The sequence below is a fragment of the Lissotriton helveticus genome, chromosome 2_1 (genome assembly GCF_964261635.1).
Source record: "Lissotriton helveticus chromosome 2_1, aLisHel1.1, whole genome shotgun sequence".
NCBI lineage: Eukaryota > Metazoa > Chordata > Amphibia > Caudata > Salamandridae > Lissotriton > Lissotriton helveticus.
Genome location: NC_136059.1, coordinates 69,874,779 through 69,882,278, shown reverse-complemented (window position 1 = coordinate 69,882,278; position 7,500 = coordinate 69,874,779). Strand labels below are relative to the sequence as shown.

Here is a 7,500-nt window from a genome sequence, read left to right as displayed (position 1 = left end):
CAGTCTGACTCCCAGAGGGGAAGCCTTGAACGGGGCGCCCGGGCCGTCTTGCCGCGCGGGCGGCAGGACGGACGGCGTCGCCTTCCTCCCGCCTCTCCTGCTCCGGCAGGTGGGTGAACGTTTTGGAAAAGTTGCCTGTGACTCTTGGCGGTGGATCACTCGGCTCGCGCGTCGATGAAGAACGCAGCTAGCTGCGAGAATTAGTGTGAATTGCAGGACACATTGATCATCGACACTTCGAACGCACCTTGCGGCCCCGGGTTCCTCCCGGGGCTACGCCTGTCTGAGGGTCGCTCGATCGTCAATCGCCCCGGGGCTTCCCCGGGACGCGGCTGGGGCTGTCGCAGGGTTAGCTCCGCTTCCCCTTCGTCCCCCCACAAGTTCAGACCCCCCTGATCGCTCGTGGCAGGGTCCCTCGCCGGGTCCAGCCGCGGAGGTACGCCGCCGGCGCGTCTGGCCCCCGAGAAAGGGGCCAGGCGACCGGTCCGCCCCGGGACCCGTCCCGGGGCGCCTGGCTGCGTGCCGCGCGAGGCTGTCTGTGGTGTCCCACCGGCTGCGCGCGCGCCTTGGGCGCCCACCTCCGCGGCTGGCTTCCCGGGGAGGGCGAAACCCGATCCGATCCGTGGGAAAGAGGGCGCGCGGTCTGCTGGGGTTTACGCCGGGCCCCCTGCTCCGGCAGGGTCCCGGCCTCCGCCCCGGCAAACGCCCCTTTGACGCTCCGGCGTCATGCTTCCGACTACGACCTCAGATCAGACGTGGCGACCCGCTGAATTTAAGCATATTACTAAGCGGAGGAAAAGAAACTAACCAGGATTCCCCCAGTAACGGCGAGTGAAGAGGGAAGAGCCCAGCGCCGAATCCCCGCCCGGCGGCGGGCGCGGGAAATGTGGCGTACAGAAGACCGACTCCCCGGCGTCGCTCAGGGGGCCCAAGTCCTTCTGATCGAGGCTCACCCTGCGGACGGTGTTAGGCCGGTAGCGGCCCCCGGCGCGCCGGGATCGGGTCTTCTCGGAGTCGGGTTGCTTGGGAATGCAGCCCAAAGCGGGTGGTAAACTCCATCTAAGGCTAAATACGGGCGCGAGACCGATAGCCAACAAGTACCGTAAGGGAAAGTTGAAAAGAACTTTGAAGAGAGAGTTCAAGAGGGCGTGAAACCGTCGAGAGGTAAACGGGGGGGTCCGTGCAGTCCGCCCGGAGGATTCAACACGGCGGGAAGGTCGGTGGCCCGGGAGTTCCGGATCCCCTCCGCGGGACCGGGGTCCGGGCCCTACCCGGCCCCCGCAGGGCGCATTTCCTCCGCGGCGGTGCGCCGCGACCGGCTCCGGGTCGGCTGGGAAGGCTTCGGGGTGGCAGGTGGCCCTCCGCTCCGGCGGAGGGTGTTACAGCCCCCCTGGCAGCAGCTTTGCCGTGTCCGCGGGGCCGAGGGAGATTCGACCGCCTCCGCGCCCTCCCCCGGGCACCCGTCCCCGGCCGCCCCTCGGGGCGCGCCGGTGCGGATGACTTTGGGGGACGGGGCCCCCTGCTCCCGGCGCAACTCTGCTGGGTTCGATTCCGATCCGTGTCAGAAGGTCCGTAGGAATCTGTCGGGCTTGGGAGTCCGTACAACAGGGGTGCCCAAACCTGTCCTGGCGGGCCGTATCCATGCCAGATTTTTGGGATATCCCCATCTGGTGATCACGGTTCGATCCCCGGCGCCGGCGGCAGATCAGAGTGCCCAGGACGGGGTCCATGTGACCCGGGCTGTCCTATCCCCTGGGTGTACGTGGTTGTCCGACATGTCGGTCGGATGTGCTTTTACGTACCGGATCGGAATCGGCCCCCATAAAATCGTACGTAAAGTATATAGCAAATCAACCTGAAATCTGCTGGGTCAGAAAGGGCTCGATTCCGATCCGTGTCGGAAGGTTAGGAGTCCGTACGAATTTGTCGGGACGGCATGGCAGAGTGCCCGGGATGGGCTCCATGGCTCTTGGGCAGTCGTCCCCCGGGCGTCCGGGGCTCCATCCAGGCCGACGGCATGGCAGAGTGCCTGGGACGGGCTCCATGCGTCCCGGGCCTTCGTCCCCCGGGCGTCCGGGGCTCCATCCAGGCTGACAGCATGGCAGAGTGCCCGGGTCGGGCTCCATGGTTTTCAGGGTGGTCCTCCCCTGGGTGTCGGGGCGCTCCAGGCCGAAGGCATGGAAAAGTGCCCAGGACGGGCTCCATGCGTCCCGGGCATTCGTCCCCCGGGCGTCCGGGGCTCCATCCAGGCTGACGGTATGGCAGAGTGCCCGGGTCGGGCTCCATGGCTTTCACGGTGGTCCTCCCCTGGGTGTCTGGGGGCTCCAGGCCGAAGGCATGGAAAAGTGCCCAGGACGGGCTCCATGCGTCCCGGGCACGGGCACGGGGACGGGGACAGGGTCGGGAGAGTCCAGGCGGCTTCACTTCCGTGTCCAGCCATCTGATCGCCCAGATTCCCTCGGCCATCTGGTCGCCCGGATCCCCCCCGGGCATCTGGTCGCCCGCAACGCTTTCCTATGGGGCGACCAGATGGCCGAACTTCCCTGGAAGTCCCGATGAGGTGCCATTCGCTGCCCGGATCCCAGCGAGGGCTCCAGGAGGTCGGGTACATTCGCGCCTTGGGTCCCCTCTGTCACCTCGCGTGCACAGATTACAAGAAAAGGGGGTAATTTTCCTCCGGATTACTAGGGAGAAGGGTACGCCCAGACACCCCTCCGAGGCTGGTGGTTCTCTGCCATGGGGACCAGATGGGCTATGCCTGGGCAACACCTCCCTAGGCCACCCGGGGCTTCCTTCCTCCAGGCCAACTGCATGTCAAATTGCCCAGGACGGGCTCCATGGCTCCTGGGTAGTCGTCCCCCGGGCGTCCGGGGCTCCATCCAGGCTGACGGCATAGAAAAGTGCCCAGGACGGGCTCCATGCGTCCCGGGCATTCGTCCCCTGGGCGTCCGGGGCTCCATCTAGGCTGACGGTATGGCAGAGTGCCCGGGTCGGGCTCCATGGTTTTCACGGTCGTCCTCCCCTGGGTGTCTGGGGGCTCCAGGCCGAAGGCACGGAAAAGTGCCCGGGTCGGGCTCCATGGGTCCCGTGCAGCCCTCCCCCGGGCGTCCGGGGCTCCCACCGCCAGGCCGACGGCATGTCAAAGTGCCCAGGACGGGCTCCATGAGTCCGGGACAGTCCTCCCCCGGGCGTCCGGGACACCCATCTCCAGGAGGCCAACGGCATTGGCAAAGTACCCAGGACGGGCTCCATGGGTCCCGGGCAGACCTCCCTCGGGCGTCCGGGGCACCCATCTCCATGAGGCCAACGGCATTGGCAAAGTACCCAGGACGGGCTCCATGGGTCCCAGGTAGACCTCCCCCGGGCGTCCGGGGCACCCATCTCCACGAGGCCAACGGCATTGGCAAAGTACCCGGGAAGGGCTCCATGGGTCCCGGGTAGACCTCCCCCGGGCGTCCGGGGCACCCATCTCCATGAGGCCAACGGCATTGGCAAAGTACCCAGGACGGGCTCCATGGGTCCCGGGCAGCTTCCCCCGGGCGTCCGGGGCACCCACCTCCAGGCCGACGGCATGTCAAAGTACCCAGGACGGGCTCCACGGGTCCCGGGCATTCCTCCCCCAGGTCGTCCGGGCCCTAGAGTTCTGGTGGTCCAACCTGCGCCTGAGGCCCAGCCGGGGTCCAAGAGCCCTGCCTTGCGTGGGCAGGCAGTCAGGAACCCTACCGCGAAGGCTTGGGATGGATGGGGAGCTGGGAGTCCTTTCGATCCCGGCCCTCTGGTCGCCCGCGATGCTTTCCAATGGGGCGACCAGATGGCCGGGCTTCCCTGGAAGTCCCGATGAGGTGCCATTCGGCTCCTGGATCCCAGCTAGGGCTCCATGAGGTCGGGTTCTTTTACGCCTTGGGTCCCCTCTGTCACCTCGCGTGCACGGATTGCAAGAAAGGGGGGTAATTTCCCTCCGGATTACTAGGGGCAGGGTACGCCCGGACACCTCTCCAGGGCTGGTGGTTCTCTGCCCGGGGGGACCAGATGAGATATGCCTGGGCAACACCTCCCCCGGGCGTCTGGGGGCTCCATTCTCCGGGCCAACGGCATGGCTCAATGCCCAGGACGGGCTCCACGTGTCCCGGACAGACCTCCCCTGGGCCTCCGGGGCACCCATCTCCAGGAGGCCAACGGGATGGCAAAGTACCCGGGAAGGGCTCCACGGGTCCCGGGCAGCCTTCCCCCCGGGCGTCCGGGGCTCCCACCTCCAGGCCGACGGCATGTCACAGTGCCCAGGACGGGCTCCATGGGCCCCGGACAGCCCTCCCCCCGGGCGTTCGGGGCACACATCTCCAGGAGGCCAACAGCGTTGCAAAGTACCCGGAAAGGACTCCACGGGTACCGGGCAGTCCTCCCCCGGGCGTCCGGGGCACCCATCTCCATGAGGCCAACGGCATTGGCAAAGTACCCGGGAGGGGCTCCACGGGTCCCGGGCAGGCCTCCCCCGGGCGTCCAGGGCACCCACCTCCAGGCCGACGGCATGTAAAAGTGCCCAGGACGGGCTCCATGGGTCCCGGGCAGCCCACCCCCGGGCATCTGGGGCACCCATCTCCAGGAGGCCAACGGAGTTGCAAAGTACCCGGGAAGGGCTCCACGGGTACCGGGCAGTCCTCCCCCGGGCGTCCGGGGGCTCCCTTCTCCAGGCCGACGGCATGGTTCAATGCCCAGGACGGGACGTCAAGTGGCCAGGACGGGCTCCATGCGTCCCGGGCATTCGTCCCGGGACGGGGACGGGGACGGGGTGGGGAAGAGTCCAGGCGGCTTCACCTTCATGCCCGGCCATCTGGTCGCCCGGATTCCCTCGGCCATCTGGTCGCCCGGATCCCCTCGGGCATCTGGTCGCCCGCAACGCTTTCCTATGGGGGGGACCAGATGGCCGAACTTCCCTGGAAGTCTTAATGAGGTGCCATTCACCTCCCGGATCCCAGCGAGTGCTCCATGAGGTCGGGTTCTTTCACGCCTTGGGTCCCCTCTGTCACCTCGCGTGCACAGATTGCAAGAAAGGGGGGTAATTTGCCTCCGGATTACTATGGGGCAGGGTATGCCCGGACACCCCTCCAGGGTTGGTGGTTCTCTGCCATGGGGACCAGATGGGATATGCCTGGGCAACACCTCCCTAGGCCACCCGGAGCTTCCTTCCTCCAGGCCAACTGCATGTCAAATTGCCCAGGACGGGCTCCATGGCTCTTGGGCAGTCGTCCCCCGGGCGTCCGGTGCTCCATCCAGGCCGACGGCATGGCAGAGTGCCCGGGACAGGCTCCATGCGTCCCGGGCCTTCGTCCCCCCGGGCGTCCGGGGCTCCATCCAGGCTGACGGCATGGCAGAGTGCCCGGGACGGGCTCCACGGGCCCCGGGCGTCCGGGGCTCCCTTCCCCGGGCCAGCGGCATGTCAGAGTGCCCAGGACGGGCTCCACGGGCCCCGGTCATCCGGGGCACCCTTCCCCGGGCCAGCGGCATGTCAGAGTGCCCAGGACCAGTTCCACGGGTCCCGGGCAGTCCTCCCCCGGGCGTCCGGGGCTCCCTTCCCCGGGCCAAAGCATTTCAGAGTGCCCAGGACGGGCTCCACGGGTTCCGGGCCTCCAGGTCTCCCTTCCCCGGGCCAACGGCTTGTCAGAGTGCCCAGGACGGGCTCCACGGACCCCGGGCGTCCGGGGCACCCTTCCCCGGGCCAGCGGCATGTCAGAGTGCCCAGGACGAGTTCCACGGGTCCCGGGCAGTCCTCCCCCCGGGTGTCCGGGGCTCCCTTCCCCGGGCCAAAGCATTTCAGAGTGCCCAGGACGGGCTCCACGGGTCCCGGACGTCCGGGGCTCCCTTCCCCGGGCCAACGGCATACAGGAGTGCCCAGGACGGGATCCACGGGTCCCGGACGTCCGGGGCTCCCTTCCCCGGGCCAACGGCATACAGGAGTGCCCAGGACGGGCTCCACAGGTCCCGGTCGTCTGGGGCTCCCTTCCCCGGGCCAACGGCTTGTCAGAGTGCCAAGGACGGGCTCCACGGGTCCCGGTCGTCTGGGGTCCCTCCCCCGGGCCAACAGCAGGTCAGAGTGCCCAGGACGGGCTCCACGGGTCCCGGGCAGCCCGCCCCCCGGGCGTTCGGGGCACCCATCTCCAGGAGGCCAACGGCGTTGCAAAGTACCCGGGAAGGGCTCCACGGGTACCGGGCAGTCCTCCCCCGGGCGTCCGGGGCTCCCTTCTCCAGGCCAACGGCATGGTTCAATGCCCAGGACGGGCTCCATGTGTCCCGGACAGACCTCCCCCGGGCGTCCGGGGCACCCATCTCCAGGCCAACGGCATGGCTCAATGCCCAGGACGGGCTCCATGGGTCCGGGGAGGCGTCCCATGCGCCTCCGGGCTTGGGAGCCCCGGCTGGGTCCAGGGGCCCGGGCGGGCCCCGGGTCGGGTGCTCCGGCCCTGGTCCCTGTCTCCCAGCCTACCGCACTGCCAAGGGCCTAGGAATGGGTTCCGTTGTTCCCGGGGAGCCTCCCCTTGCTTGGCTGGGTTCAGGAGCAGTGGCTAGGGGCCCTGAGGGCCCGGGGAGGGCGGCCTCCCCACCCCGGGCTCTGTCCTTGGTCCTGCTGCGTGGCAGGGTGCCCGGGACGGGGTCCGGAGGGACCGGGGAGGCGTCCCATGCACCTCCGGGCTTGGGAGCCCCGGCTGCGTCCAGGGGCCCGGGCGGGCCCCGGGTCGGGTGCTCCGGCCCTGGTCCCTGTCTCCCAGCCTACCGCACTGCCAAGGGCCTAGGAATGGGTTCCGTTGTTCCTGGGGAGCCTCCCCTTGCTTGGCTGGGTTCAGGAGCAGTGGCTAGGGCCCCTGAGGGCCCGGGGAGGGCGGCCTCCCCACCCCGGGCTCTGTCCTTGGTCCTGCTGCGTGGCAGGGTGCCCGGGACGGGGTCCGGAGGGACCGGGGAGGCGTCCCATGCACCTCCGGGCTTGGGAGCCCCGGCTGCGTCCAGGGGCCCGGCCGGGCCCCGGGTCGGGTGCTCCGGCCCTGGTCCCTGTCTCCCAGCCTACCGCACTGCCAAGGGCCTAGGAATGGGTTCCGTTGTTCCCGGGGAGCCTCCCCTTGCTTGGCTGGGTTCAGGAGCAGTGGCTAGGGCCCCTGAGGGCCCGGGGAGGGCGGCCTCCCCACCCCGGGCTCTGTCCTTGGTCCTGCTGCGTGGCAGGGTGCCCGGGACGGGGTCCGGAGGGACCGGGGAGGCGTCCCATGCACCTCCAGGCTTGGGAGCCCCGGCTGGGTCCAGGGGCCCGGGCGGGCCCCGGGTCGGGTGCTCCGGCCCTGGTCCCTGTCTCCCAGCCTACCGCACTGCCAAGGGCCTAGGAATGGGTTCCGTTGTTCCCGGGGAGCCTCCCCTTGCTTGGCTGGGTTCAGGAGCAGTGGCTAGGGCCCCTGAGGGCCCGGGGAGGGCGGCCTCCCCACCCCGGGCTCTGTCCTTGGTCCTGCTGCGTGGCATGGTGCC

General features: G+C 69.1%; 1 non-coding gene across 1 annotated transcript; it reads left to right on the top strand.

Annotated features, from left to right (window-relative positions):
* Nucleotides 1-139: 139 nt before the first annotated feature.
* Nucleotides 140-293, top strand: LOC144820837 (5.8S ribosomal RNA). Its single transcript, XR_013607979.1, has one exon. It is a non-coding gene; the product is annotated as a 5.8S ribosomal RNA (ribosomal RNA).
* The last annotated feature ends 7,207 nt before the right edge of the window (nt 294-7,500 follow it).